Source organism: Schistocerca gregaria, chromosome 2, assembly GCF_023897955.1.
Source record: "Schistocerca gregaria isolate iqSchGreg1 chromosome 2, iqSchGreg1.2, whole genome shotgun sequence".
NCBI lineage: Eukaryota > Metazoa > Arthropoda > Insecta > Orthoptera > Acrididae > Schistocerca > Schistocerca gregaria.
Window position 1 is genome coordinate 289,624,300 of NC_064921.1, and position 15,830 is coordinate 289,640,129.

Below are 15,830 nucleotides of genomic sequence, written 5' to 3' on the forward strand. Positions count from 1 at the left end.
AAGCGAAGAAAGACGAAGGTAATGAGAAGTAGAGAAATGAGAACAGCGAGAGACTAAACATCAGAACTGATAGTCACGAATTAGATGAAATTAAGGAATTTTACTACCCAGGCCCTAAAATAACCCATGACGGAAGGAGCAAGGAGGATACCAAAAGTAGACTAGCACTGGCGAAATCGGCATTCTTGCCAAGAGAAGCCTAATAGTATCAAACATAGGCCTTAATTTGGGAACGAAATTTCTCTGAATGTTCGTTTGGAGCACAATATTGTATGGCAGTCCGACATGGACTGTGGAAAAATGGGAGCAGGCGAGAATATAAGTACCTGAGATGTGCTACAGAAGAAGGTGGACTGATAAGGTAAGAGATTCTGCGCAGAATCGGAAAGGAATGGAGCATGTGGAAAACACAGACATGAAAATGTGACAGGATGATAGTACATCTGTTATAACGTCAGGGAATAACTTTCACGTTACTAGAGGGAGCTGTAGAGAGTAAATCCTGTAGGATATTGGGATTCAACCAGCTTATAACTGAGGACATAGATTGGAATATATCCAGCAACTAACTGAGGATGTAGGTTGCAAGTGCTACTCTGAGATGTAAAGTTGGCACAGGGGAGGAATTCGTGGCAGGCCGCATCAAACCTGTCAGAAGACTTATGACTCAGAAAATAAGAAAATAAAAAATGAAAATAGAATAAAGTACAACGTACCTTGCAACTTACTGGGGAATCTTTGTTACTCCATGAATTACGTGTCGGATATGCGCTTGCCATAAATGAGTCCAAAGGACATATGCTACTCGAGGGGCATAAAATGTAATTTACCGACTGCGAACTACTTTTTACAGTAAAGAATAGATAAAGAATAACAAGTAGTTGCTTGCAAGGGTAATAGCGGCTACAATAGCAAGTACTACACCACATCTCACGAAAAGCAAAAACCACGCCGCACCAATGCTATGCACAGTTTAATATATTATTATTATTTAGTTAATTAAAAATATTCTTCAATTATTTATTATTATAAATAAATATTCTTTATGTGAGCTTTCATTTTAATTATTGGTTTAGGTGTTGGTTTTAGTTGCTTTAGCTTAGTTCCTTATTTCCTTTTATCTTTACTCTGCTGAAAACATGGAAAATATAAATATTTAGTTTGAAATACCACAGGAGAGCAAGAGGTGTATTCCTCAGCGGCGATCTCGCGGAAATTCCTCGTCGTTATCTGCTCCACCTGAAAACTCTGAAACCTTTACTGGCTACGCAGATCGTTCATCACAACTGCGTGCTATGTTGTTTGAGGTCCAACAATATAGCAAGTTAAACTTTATCAATTCGGAGATAATCTCTTGAACAATTATGACCGGGGAAAACGCAGGTTCGCACTATCGTTCCGAACTTCACTTTGAAATGGGTTCGTAGCACGGCACATTTGATTCTCGCAGTCGGTATATGCCTTCACCATAATATGATTCGGCCCCCGGAAGCTGTTAATGCGTAAGAATTACGATTCCTAGGGCACGACTTCGTTTTCCGTCTGGTTAGAAGTCTTCCGTCACTAGAAAACGAGTTCAAAGCGTCAGATTTTTCACTTCTTATATATTGATATTTGAGAATTGTGTATGGTGTTCTGCCATCCATTCCATGGGCACGCATGCGTTTTCCGGCTGGTTAGAAGTCTTCAGTCACTGCAGAACGAGTTAATAGCGTCAGTTAATTCATTTGTTGTTGTTGCGGTCTTCAGTCCTGAGACTGGTATGATGCAGCATGTGCCATCCATTCCAAGGGCACGGATTCGTTTTCCGGCTGGTTAGAAGTCTTCAGTCACTAGAGAACGAGTTCATAGCGTCAGTTAATTCATTTGTTGTTGTTGCGGTCTTCAGTCCTGAGACTGGTTTGATGCAGCTCTCCATGCTACTCTATCCTGTGCAAGCTTCTTCATCTCCCAGTACCTACTGCAACCTACATCCTTCTGAATCTGCTTAGTGCATTCATCTCTTGGTCTCCCTATACGATTTTTACCCTCCACGCTGCCCTCCAATACCAAATTGGTGAACCCTTGATGCCTCAAAACATGTCCTACCAACCGATCCCTTCTTCTAGTCAAGTTGTGCGACAAACTTCTCTTCTCCCCAATCCTATTCAATACTTCCTCATTAGTTATGTGATCTACCCATCTAATCTTCACCATTCTTCTGTAGCACCACATTTCTAAAGGTTCTATTCTCTTCTTGTCCAAACTATTTATCGTCCATGTTTCACTTCCATACATGGCTACACTCCATACAAATACTTTCAGAAATGACTTCCTGACGCTTAAATCTATACTCGATGTTAACAAATTTCTCTCCTTCAGAAACGTTTTCCTTGCCATTACCAGTCTACATTTTATATCCTCTCTACTTCGACCATCATCAGTTATTTTGCTCCCCAAATAGTAAAACTCCTTTACTACTTTAAGTGCCTCATTTCCTAATCTAATTCTCTCAGCATCACCCGACTTAATTCGACTACATTCCATTATCCTCGTTTTGCTTTTGTTGATGATCATCTTATATCCTCCTTTCAAGACACTGTCCATTCCATTCAATTGCTCTTCCAAGTCCTTTGCTGTCTCTGACAGAATTACAATGTCATCGGCGAACCTCAAAGGTTTTATTTCTTCTCCATGTATTTTAATACCTACTCCGAATTTTTCTTTTGTTTCCTTCACTGCTTGCTCAATATACAGATTGAATAACATCGGGGTGAGGCTACAACGCTGTCTTACTCCCTTCCCGACCACTGCTTCCCTTTCATGTCCCTCGACTCTTTCTGTACAAATTGAAAATAACCTTTCGCTCCCTGTATTTCACCCCTGCCACCATTAGAATTTCAAAGAGAGTATTCCAGTCAACATTGTCAAAATCTTTCTCTAAGTCTACAAATGCTAGAAATGTAGGTTTGCCTTTCCTTAATCTTTCTTCTAAGATAAGTCGTAGGGTCAGTATTGCCTCATGTGTTCCAGTGTTTCTACGGAATCCAAACTGATCTTCCCCGAGGTCGGCTTCTACTAGGTTTTCCATTCGTCTGTAAAGAATTCGTGTTAGTATTTTGCAGCTGTGGCTTATTAAACTGATTGTTCGGTAATTTTCACATCTGTCAACACCTGCTTTCTTTGGGATTGGAATTATTATATTCTTCTTGAAGTCTGAGGGTATTTCGCCTGTTTCAAACATCTTGCTCACCAGATGGTAGAGTTTTGTCATGACTGGCTCTCCCAAGGCCGTCAGTAGTTCCAATGGAATGTTGTCTACTCCGGGGGCCTTGTTTCGACTCAGGTCTTTCAGTGCTCTGTCAAACTCTTCACGCAATATCATATCTCCCATTTCATCTTCATCTACATCCTCTTCCATTTCCATTAAATTGTCCTCAAGTGCATCGCCCTTGTATAGACCCTCTATATACTCCTTCCACCTTTCTGCTTTCCCTTCTTTGCTTAGAACTGGGTTTCCATCTGAGCTCTTGATGTTCATACAAGTGGTTCTCTTATCTCCAAAGGTCTCTTTAATTTTCCTGTAGGCAATATCTATCTTACCCCTAGTGAGATAAGCCTCTACATCCGTACATTTGTCATCTAGCCATCCCTGCTTAGCCATTTTGCACTTCCTGTCGATCTCATTTTTGAGATGTTTGTATTCCTTTTTGCCTGCTTCATTTACTGCATTTTTATATTTTCTCCTTTCATCAATTAAACTCAATATATCTTCTGTTACCCAAAGATTTCTACTAACCCTCGTCCTTTTACCTACTTGATCCTCTGCTTCCTTCACTACTTCATCCCTCAAAGCTACCCATTCTTCTTCTACTGTATTTCTTTCCCCCATTCTTCTCAATTGTTGCCTTATGCTCTTCCTGAAACTCTGTACAACCTCTGGTTCTTTCAGTTTATCCAGGTCCCATCTCCTTAATTTCCCACATTTTGGCAGTTTCTTCAGTTTTAATCTACGGGTCATAACCAATAGATTGTGGTCAGAGTCCACATCTGCCCCAGGAAATATCTTACAATTTAAAACCTGGTTCCTATATCTCTGTCTTACCATTATGTAATCTATATGAAACCTGTCAGTATCTCCAGCCTTCTTCCATGTATACAACCTTCTTTCATGATTCTTAAACCAAGTGTTAACTATGATTAAGTTGTGCTCTGTGCAAAATTCTACCAGGCGGCATCCTCTTTATTTCTTAGCCCCAATCCATATTCACCTACTATGTTTCCTTCTCTCCCTTTTCCTACACTCGAATTCCAGTCACCCATGACTATTAAATTTTCGTCTCCCTTCACTTTCTGAATAATTTCTTTTATTTCATCATACATTTCTTCAATTTCTTCATCATCTGCAGAGCTAGTTGGCATATAAACTTGTACTACTGTAGTAGGTGAGGGCTTCGTATCTATCTTGGCTGTTTGTAGTAGCTTATCCGCATTCCTATTTTCCTATTCATTATTAAACCGACTCCTGCATTACCCTTATTTGATTTTGTGTTTATAACCCTGTAGTCACCTGACCAGAAGTCTTGTTCCTCCTGCCACCGAACTTCACTAATTCCCACTTTGTTATACATTGATATGTGACAATTGTGTATGGTGTTCTGCCATCCACCTCCATTATAAGGGGATTTCCTCGTACATTTGTTTAGCGGTGGATGCTAGACATCAATGAATTTGTCAGATACCTGTACCCACAGCCCATTATTTCGCCTTAAAGCCTTTCCAAAAACAACAGGTAAATCCTGCTTACCCTACCTATTTAATTTTCACGTGTTATAATCTTGGGATCTCGCATTGGGGCAGCGGGGACTAGGATGAGCAAGCAGAGGTCTTTGTCCGCTCTTCGATTTTGAAATAGGAACTTTTTCTTCACTAAAGAACTGTCGAAAATTTCTCGTGATTTTCTGTGATTCTATTAAAATGAAAGCTTTGCCTGAGATGACAAAACAGTGCCAAACGAGATCGGATATTTTATACTTTTTAGAAATCGCTCTCTAAGTCCTGTTTTTCTACGTAGTCTCCATCACGTTCTATGACCGTAAGCCAACGTTGTGAAAGAGCATGTATTCCCTGCTGGTAAAAGCTCATGTCCTGTAGGTGTAGCCGTGTTTTCATTGCATGATTGACACTCTCGTCATCTTCAAAGTGTGTTCCCTATAGAGAAACTTTAAGCGGCCCAAAGAGATGTAAGTCCGAGGGTGCCAGGTCTAGACCATACGATGGGTGAGGCAATGATGTCCAACCCAATTTGACGATGTGTTCCCGGGTTATCAGACTTGTGTGCGGTCGTGCATTATCGTGTTGGAGCAAGATTTCTGCTGGGTTCTTGTCCGATCGAAAACGTCGGAAAATGCGGCCAGCGAAGCTTTTTTTTCCGGATAGCTACACCCACACACGAGAAGCTCAGTTCCTAACCACCATACTAAACTGTACTGTAATTTTAGATTACTCCCCTTTTTTAGAAAACAGGAATGTAAAGCCTGCGAAAATAAAAAAAGTCTCCACACCAGGCGATTCGAACAACTTTACAAAAATTATGACGCACAAAGAATGAAAATAAAGTAAGATGGAGTGCTGATGTCTATTAGACGGTGATTAACGCTATCTAAGTTTTTCTATTAAAGCAATAATCTAACCTGCTGGGTGAGCACTGTAAGCGGACAACGAGAGCTACTGCTCTGCACACAAGCCACCAAGCGGAATATCTGCTCTTACTAAAGTGAATATGGCATTAAAATATCTCCCGGGCTTAACAGAAAAATGCATCCATATGGCGTGACTGGATGGGTGTCCGTCAATCGTCATGTTCAACCGACTGTTGAGAAGTTCTTTCAATTGGACGCCATTTTGGTGCATCGCATGCCCATGGCCTATCATTGTGATACCACTGGAGAAAACAAATGAACAATAGCGTGGAATCCGAGTTACGTGTCGTTCCTAGCATATCTTCACATCATCGAAAGGCCAACGTTAGCGTAATGAGACTGAAAAATTTCTGTACTCCGACCGGGACTCGGTCTCTCGTCCTCTTGGTTGTCACGTACGCACTTTGCTACTTTTTCTTTCTTCGGCGTCGTTGTCTTCCTCCATGACAATAAATTTCTGCTTATTTCTGCCCTTGTGGTCGTCAGTTTCTTTTCTTCATGTAACGTCATAATAATCAAAACTTTTTGTGGTTAGTGTCGCTTCTCTTGTTTTCAGTTCAGTCTTTGGTCTGTTCTACTCACTAAAGTAAGATTAATTTTCGTCTACAGGGGTACGCGTCCGCATTTGATGCAACGGAATCTTTGCTCCAGATTGCCATTTTCTTCAAGGTAAGGACAGTTAACAATCCCACGTAGTTGCTGCTATTGTTGACTGCACTTGAAGACTTAATGTTCGTGGATGTGTTTACCCGTATTGCTGGAAGTTTTGTGCCTTGTCCGGTCCACTACGTAAGTGCATTCTGTGTAATATAGTCCAGTCCAGTCCAGTGCAAGACGTCACAGACGTGAAATATATTCACCTGTGGACTCGGGCTTTGAGGCCACATATGTTTCAAAATTCCAGCAGATAAACCATTAGATAGCGCCTTTGCTTACATCCACCGTCTGCGCAAAAGTAAGTCATGACGTCGCCATTTAACATCCCACAGTCCCGATCGTCCTTCACTCTACGATAATGTTGAACGTTTTAACCTTGAAGATATTATACCACCAACTAAACTAACCTATTCCAGATTTCATCCTATTTGCCATTAGTTTCGGGATTGGTACTATCTGTGCTAAATTCCATGTTTTAGCCAATATCTGTTTATTAACAGCATTTTTTGGAGTAATGAAAAGCCATTGTTGGCATTTTCTTTCTGTTTGTCAACTCCCAACATCTTTCACCAGTATCTTACAACCATTTTTTGAGGATTGATGTAAATGTCTGTACCCACTATTTTGTGGGTTTCTTTCTCTTGAAATCCGGGATTGTTGTCTACTCTTATATCCTTTTCCACCATAAGTATTCGTGTCTTGTGAATATTAACATTATTAGCACCTGATGCTGCGCTGTAAGTGTCAGGTTATTTTTATAATTTTCGTCATATCATCTTGGCCCTTCACTGCTATTCCAACATCGTCAGCACGAGCTTTACATGTAAAATCTACACCAAAGACATGTACTGGTGAAACAGTGTTCTAAAGCTAACAAAGGGGGTCCAGCGCTATCGCGAAGATAATCATGGACCATTTATCACAATTTTCAAGGTTGACGAACTGTATAGTCTTTTAATTATGGTTAAGAATTCTCGACTAAATCCTGTTGTTGTAATTACGCTCTAAAGGTGCTTGTGACTTACTCTGTTAGTCGCTTTCAAGACGTCAACTGATAATATGGCCGCATAATACTTTTGTTGTTGACCTATGAACGAAATTACATCAGACAACCAGAGAAGCTCTTTTCCTGACTGATGTATACTCTGGACCGTAAGTGATCATAAAATCACCTGTTTCAGTTTAACGTTCAATGCTCTATTTAATATCTTATAATCAAAAGCCCCGAATGGATGTGGGCCTGAATTTCGCCTTCTTCTCTTTAGCATTGAGCACGACTAGTCGTTTTTTAAAATGGCAGAACATCGTCATATGTCCAAATACAGCTCGTGACATCAGTGATATGCTGTTTCATCGTCTCTCAAAATTTCATATAAAACTCAGTGGGTATTCCATGTGAACATTGTGATTTCCCTTTTACTGTTTGTCTGATAGGTTAGGGAATTTCTTCTTCCATGAAGGGCCGCCTTCCCCATGGGGGTTTTGAAAGTATTTACGAACTTCTTGTAGAGTGCCTTTCTGTTCTCTCACCACACTATCTTGCTCCGTTCGTATTTATTTTACTCTTCCGCTGAACCCTCCTTCTATTGTCTCTTAAAAGATGGTACAAGGATGATTGTTCTGGCTCGAAGTCATTGATGACTTCGGCTCTTACTTTCAAACCATCCAGCTGTTGCGATTTGATACGTAAAATTGTAGCCTAAGCTCCCTAATACTTTGTCTATTACACACTAGTTTGGTAAGTCTTAAGATGTCCCATTGTTCTCTCCTTTTTTAACTTGGAAACCATATTAAAAACATCCTTCTTCTTGACTCTGTCAGTTTTACCCACCAGTCCAGTGCATTAGTATGTTTCTGCAGTTGCTTTGTACATGTCCGCCAAACTCCATTTAATTCGTGTTCTAAATCCCCTTCGAAGAAGATACTGAAATTGAGCTTCTATATTCCCCTTGCACATTTGAGTTGTTGTCGCTGCATCTTGATGATGTCATGTGACAACAATGGTCAGAGATGTCGACAGTTATATTCCAGAATTAAGTGCATTTGTTTTTAATGTCTCTGTTACATGCATTCTATCTAGCCTTCTGTCTGATGTATTCGTTTCGTAGGTGTCTGTGTCGGTACCGATGTATTTGTCAGTTTCCAGGTGTCATAGACGTCAAGGTTTTCAACGAGCGCCTTTAGTTCTTCCGAAGTGTTGCAGTTTGGATGTTGATAAAAAACATTTAAAAATCAGCTGAAATCATCACCTAAGATAATTTTATGTGGGATTTTACGCAGTATGTATACTACATCCTTCTTAAAGAAATTTTCTCTCTCTAATTTGTTACCTGACTTAGAAAGTGCCAATTACATTTACTATTAGTGCGTCATAAATAAGTCTCAATGTGCCTCTTCCTCTGCAACCAGTCCTGGCGACATTCAGGTAAGATTCGTAGCCTGTACTGTCTTCTTTTAAGAGCGCTACATACATAGTAAAGCAATGAAGGACGATTTTTTTAGTTTACTCGTCAATCCATTTACATTTATTGTGGCAATGGTACAGCTCGGCTCCATAAAATCCGGCTCCATGAAATCGTAGCGTGTTTGGATGAATTTAAATAAAAGAATTAAAAATGTCCCGGTGAGTTTTATTGTTCATCTACTCAGGAACCATATTTTTTACTATTAAATATTTGTCCCACATATTTACACCCTTGTAGGTACACTACGTTCACAGATACGTTTATCAGATCCTTCATATTCAGCCTTATCTATCATTTTACTGACACCTGAAGTATTAGTATCCTTCCTCACAGACTTTCCTTCTTCGTGTGATGACATTGTTATCTGTTGCTTGTTCTGCCTGTGGCAGCTACCGGAGAGACTGATCTCTTCGTTTGTATCACGACAATTTCTGCGTTGCTGGTCTCAGGGAGCTCCTTCAGTTCGTAGTCTGCAGACTTGTTTATACCAGGGCGTTCGTTCGCTCCAGTTTCTTGGCAACTTATTCGTCTGTTTATCTTCCGTTCCGTTCCATAATTTCCTTCCTCATATCCATGACTGTGGACGATTCGCTTGTTCCTTCATCAGTGGTAGCTGTTTATTTGCTGAGTTTCCTCAGTCTGTTCCATACTTCTTGCTTTTAGTTTTGTTTCCATCTTCGCGTTGGAATTTTCTTGACGCTGGTGCACCATACTAAGTTCGTCAGTTTGTGTCGGTCTGATGTGCTCGCTATTTCCAATTCATGGATATTCGTTTCTTCTACTCTCTCTGTTTGAATTTCCTGACTGGATTGCAAATCAGTGGCTTCATTTCGCTGGACAAGATAATGACTTACGTACTTATGTGCTGGGAGTCAGTATCACTTGGAAGTTTTACAGTCCTAGTACAGGGCTGGTATTAGTATGCAACATACGCTCTGTGGCCTCAGACAGAGTGGTGTTCTCTTTGGTGTAGGCCTCTGCAAATCTGTTCTAGCCCACCCTCCCCCCGATTCTGTTTAGTTTACCAAGACACATTTCTCTGACCATGTATCCTCTCTGCATCGTAGATAGTGCCATAAATGTTCAGACTATATCGTATTTTGCCAGATGGAAATTCAAAAGGCAAATTGTAAATTCTTACTGATCGTTTATCTAAGAGGGGTCTTTAATAAGTAATGCAACACATTAATTTTCTCGGTCAGTTTCGGTTGAAAAATTGCGGAATTTCTTGTTGGACCTTGTGGAATATTCCCGCTTCAGCCCCTATGGTTTCATGGATTTCCGATTGGTGACAGCGCTATACGTAGCCTTCAAAATGGCGTTTGTAAAGGAAGTGCGTTCTAAGCAGACGGATGTTATTGAGTTTCTGTTGTCGGTAAACCAGAGCATCGCAGATATTCATAGGCGCTTGCATAACGCCTATAGAGACCTGGCAGCGAACAAAAGCAAGGTGAGTTGTTGGGCGAGGCGTCTGCATCATCGCAACAAGGTCGCGCAAACCTGTCCGATCTCCCTCATGCCGACTGGCTGCACACAACTGTGATTTCTGTATTGTTGAAACGTGGGGGCCCTCTCATACGAGGTGCCCTACGGATCGCAGTCAAACACCTCGCAGGGCACATGACGTTTCTGTTGGTAGCGCCGACACACCCGTCCACCACTTAGGCTACTCAAACGTGAATGTGCCCGCTGGGTTACTCGCGGCCTAACAGAAGACCATAAGGAGCAACGAAGGCCCGTCTGTGTGGAATTAATTGCGCGTTACGGGGCTGACCATAACATTTTTTTGTCGAACACCGTCACAGGCGGTGATACATTAGTTTATAACTTCGAACCCGAAACAAGAATGGTGCCTCATCAACTTTCTCCCTAAGAAAAAGCTCAAGGCCGACCCCAGCGGATAAAGAAGTGTCGGTGATCATCTGGGACTCTGAAAGGTTGTTTCTGCTTGATGTCCTCCGTGATGGTGCGAAGATCGACTGGGAAGCGTGTTGTGGTTCCCTCAGCCTACAGACGGATCTCGCGCCTTCCAATGCCCATCTGTTTGTCCCAATGAAGGACGAACTCACCAGCAAGCGGTACATTGATGATGGGGAGGCTATTGATGCAGCAGGACGTCGGCTGTAACTTCGACCAGTGGGCTGGTACCATGTGGGCTTTCACGACCTACTACAAAGGTGGTGTAAGAACGTCTTATTGAACAGAGGTGTTGAAAAATAGGGTTTTGTAGCTTTCACGACCTACTAGAAAGGTGGTGTAAGAACGTCTTATTGAACGGAGATGTTGAAAAATATGGTTTTGTAGCCAAAAGAGTGGGAAATAATGCGATTTAGTGGAATTCTGAAGAAAGTCAACTCGTTTTCAGAAAAAAGTGAGTTTCATTTCTTACCGAATGCTCCTCGTAAACCAGCATAAGTAATTATATATGTGTTTGATGAACTATAGATGCTTTTAAATTTGCCATTAGTTTGCGTTATTTTATTTCATTTACACACGGAAAAATTTCTCGTCATTCATTATTACTTCGCGTACCACCCAGCCACGAAAGGGGACCGGAGACGGACGGACACTACTACTCTCAAAGCTGAACCTCAACGCACCTTTCCCTGAACAAAACATTTTCACTGTACTTACAGTTACGACGCCATGCCACGGAAGGAAGCGGCGAACTTTGAGCACCGTCGATCCGCCAGGAAGGCCTCAGCGCTCGTGGACACCGCAGCGGCCGGGAGCGGACTGACCGCCAGACCACAAGGCCCGACACGCTTGAGCAATGCTTTAGATAGCTGTGTGACGTATGTGCGTTGAGCAGAACTCTCGTTCTTCTTCTTGCGTTGGTAATATATAATTCCAGTTTGTTGTGGGATCGACATTAACCCTCATATATATTAGAAATAAAGAAAGCTGCAACACTTTTTTTAGATACGCATTTAACGTTTGTTGTTTGTTTCTCCGCTACCAGTTTCGGGTCCGCAGCCTTATTCTATGGCTCTCCTTCTTATTCATATCAGTCAAGTTACCATGGCGCAACATATCAGCACTACCAACCGTTATCCTAGGTTGGCAATTTATTTGGGTATAAGTATGCAGCCAGTCGATTTTTTTATTTGTTTTATATGTTTTGGTCAGACTTGTTGTATTAGTAACATGTCTTCGAGCTTCTGCAGGCTCACCATCAGACAGTGGTGGAATAATTAGTGGTGGAATAAATCGTATCAAAAACCAAAAAATCGACTGGTTGCATACTTCGATCCAAATAAATCCCCAGTTTAAATAGGAGTCTTCGAGAAGAAATAATAAGCAACCAATCAGCTGCGAAGTGGAAGGTTTATTTAAACGCCTTTGCCATGGTCTCAACGTTCAGAAAAATATGTTGTAGCGAAGATATGGTAAAAACAGCCTAAAGGCGTCAGTCAAATATGAAACTTCACCTCCATAATATTAAACACGTGCCCAACATGGCGGTCGAGATTGCCTAATACTTCAGCAGCGTCCAGATCATGAGACTCTATATTCGTGAAGTATTACACAGTGATGAGCAACATGTCGGACAAGAGTTCAATAATATGGAGATAAAATCCATGGTGTCATTTGACAAGCTAAAACATCAGTGAACAGTATGGCTGAAGACAGATGGTCTCCTGTTACTGAAATCGGCAGCATTTACAGTGTTGCACTGAGTGAATGTCGTCGGGTGAAAGGTCTGAGAAGACGCCAGACGTCACTAAATGGTTTAAGTAAGATGATAATCAATTTCGAAAATACGGGTGGGTTTGATGTGTCACCTGGAAGAGGAAGGCGTCCTGTACCGTTGTAGATTATTGCTGTAACTTACCATGAAGCACGTGCCCCGAGTAGTGCTGGTGCAGTATTAAGAGAATTGCCTAACCCACGGTCAGCAGTAGGGAATGTGGTGCGGTCTATTTCCCAGTAGTACCCGTACAAGATCCAGACGGTGCGGAAACTTAAACCTCATCATCGGCAGCAACGTTCTGAAGTTGCTCTTCGGTTTCTGGTACGGATCATAGTTGATGCCGTGTGGCTAGCCAATATTCTGTGGAGCGACGAGGCAGATTTTACACTACAGGGTTCAGTGAATACACAGAACTGCCAATTTGGGGTACAGTTAAACTTCGTGTTATGCAAGAAGAACTGTTGCACTTGCCATATGTGACTCTGTTGTATGGATTCACAAGCACCTTTACTCTCTGTCAGTTCTTCTTTGAAAAAAAATGTACCCAGAGGGCCTGTTGCGTGTTTCGTGATGCCTGCACGTTATCGACACCTCCTTATACTGCATGTGATTCCTGCTTTGGAAGAGCACGACTGAATGAAAGCCATTGTTTTCATATAAGATGGGTCAACACCTCACGTGGCTCGCTCAGTGAGAGATTTCCTTAATGCAGCCTTACGCAAATGTATTATCTCCAGAGGTTTTCCAGATGCATGTCTTGGAAGATGACCTGATCTGAAGCCATAGGACTTCTGGCTCTGAGGCCACCTAAGAGAACACATTTACCCAGGACACGTTCGGCTGCCACCTACTCTGATGACCAGTATACAAGAACGCGTTGCTCAGATTCCACTAGAAATGCTGTGCTCTACTGTGGAGAACGTCATTTTATACACAGCATCTCATCGTTTCCGGTGCTTATAATAAAGAAAGTATGTCAGCGGCGGTTAATAATCTCAACATTATGCCTTTGTGATTTGTTTGAACTGTTGTGCCCAAATACCGTTCCTAATCCATTACATATGCAAACATTTATCTACGTCTTTTTTGCGTTCACAGAGCCAGATTTCCACCTGAAACTAATTTTCAAATTGGTCCTGCATTAATGCATTACACTGTCTACCAAGTTTCACTGCCATACTATAATTACAGCCCACGTTGGACCTCTGTGAGTAGCAGCACTTCAATCATAACCACCAGGTCTATGTACTGACCAATTCATGTACATGCACTGTACCAGTATGATAACCTCGTGACTTCACTCTCGTATTGTAGGTAAATTTGACCTGTGAGCAAAATATGGTTCCATTAACCATTTGATCTGTAGCACATCCACCCCATTAGAATTTTGCTATATTATCATAAATCATTACTTTCCTGCATGACTGGTTAAATAGTTGCCATTTTACATGTAAACAACTTTGAATTATATACCAGCATATGGAAGCATCTTGAATTAGTATATATACTGCCAGAAATTTATCTTATCAGTTTTTACTCATGAATTTCCAGCATTTGTTAAATATTTGTCGTTTTACATGTTCCTTCCTGAATTTAATGACAGCTTTGTATCATATACTAGATGTGTGTAGATTCAATTAAGCATAAGGACATAGCATTAAATTACATGTGTGCCCTTTTTCGTAAAACACTTATACTATCACAGTTTTACTGCCGTATTTTGTCACTACTTTACAGTATGAAAGTTAGAATCAGAGCGTTTCTTTTAATATAGCTGGGTACTGTATTCTTCTTAGCTATGATGTATGCAACGAAATTTCTGTTTCATGATGATTAAAATTTTATAAGTAAGTAAGAAAAAGTCCTGCTACTGTGACTATATTCCGTGATGCAACGCAAAGGATGTTGCTAGCACCATGTATTGAGTGACCTTTGGTTACCCTGTTAGTTTTGTGCCGGCGTATGGACATAAATCACGTCTCTGCGTACGTAAACTTTTTGTCGGCCAGTGCACGATCACTTTCCGAATGATGCTGTGGACACAGGTAGCGTGTGCGAGTAAGTGTGAGCTACCCGAAATAAATGCCACTGGTACCTCCAGGTAGGGTGTGTGTGTGTGTGTGAGTACATATGTATACCCACATCAAAAACGTTTAGCATCACCATGGTTGCTACAGTCCCGGAGCCTGTACAGAAAATTGGAATAGAGATCAACATAAACATCATTTCCGCCGGTTTTATTGCTCATGAAAACCACACATTGCATGTTGTACCACCACGCAGCGAGAACTTCAGAGGTAGTGGTCCAGACTGCTGTATACACCGGTGCCTCTAATACCCAGTAGCCTGTAATCTTCCATTGATGTATGACTGTATTCGTCGTAGTATACTATCCGCAAGTTCATCAAGGCACTGTTGGTAAAGATTGCCCGACTCCTCAACGGCGGTTCGGCGTAGATCCCTCAGAGTGGTTGGTGGGTCAGGTACTCCTTAAACAGTCTTTTTCAATCTATCCCAGGCATGTTAGATAGGGTCCATGTCTGGAGAACATGCTGGCCACCCTAGTCGATCAATTTCGTTATCCTGAAGGCAGTAATTCACAAGATGTGCACGATGGGACCGCGAATTCTCATCCATAAAGATGTAGATGTAGAATGCCTCGCGAATATGCTGCTGATGTGGTTGCAGCATCGGTCGGGGGATGGCATTCTCGTATCGTACAGCCGTTACGGCGCCTTCCATGACCGCCAGCGGCGTACATCGGCCCCACATAATGCCACTCCACAACAGCAGGGAACCTCCACCTTGCTGCACTCGCTGGACAGTGTGTCTAAGGCGTTCAGCCTAACCGGGTTGTCTCCCACGACTGTGTGGTTGAAGGCATATGCGACACTCATCGGTGAAGAGAACGTGATGCCAATCCTGAACGGTCCATTCGACATGTTTCTGGGGTCATCTCTGTCGCGCTTCATGGTGTCGTGATTGCAAAAAACGGTCCTCGCCATTCACGTCAGTAGTGAAGCTGCGCATCATGCAGCCTACTGCGCACAGTATGAGTCGTAACGCGACGTCCTGTGGCTGCACGAAAAGCATTATTCAACACGGTGCCGTTGCTGTCAGGTTTCTTCCAAGCCATAATCCATAGGTATCGGTCACCTACTACAGTAGAAGCCCTTGCGCGACCTGAGCGAGGCATGTCATCAACAGTTACTGGGTCTCTGTATCTCCTCCATGTCCGAGCAACATCGCTTTGGTTCACACCGAGACGCCTGAACACTTCTCTTGTTGAGAGCTCTCCCTGGTACAAAGTAACAATGCGGACACGATCGAACC

At 42.0% G+C, this 15,830-nt stretch overlaps 1 protein-coding gene across 2 annotated transcripts in view; it reads right to left on the reverse strand.

Annotated features, from left to right (window-relative positions):
• LOC126336889 (glutathione S-transferase D7-like) overlaps nucleotides 1-11,541 on the reverse strand; it is a 75,443-nt gene extending 63,902 nt beyond the window's left edge. Inside the window, exon 1 of one of the 2 annotated variants that reach the window (XM_050000999.1) lies at nucleotides 11,438-11,541. The gene's annotated coding sequence lies outside the window, so the exon portion shown is untranslated. The remainder of the gene's footprint in view (nucleotides 1-11,437) is intronic. The other variant, XM_050001001.1, reaches the window with a different exon arrangement.
• Nucleotides 11,542-15,830: the final 4,289 nt, after the last annotated feature.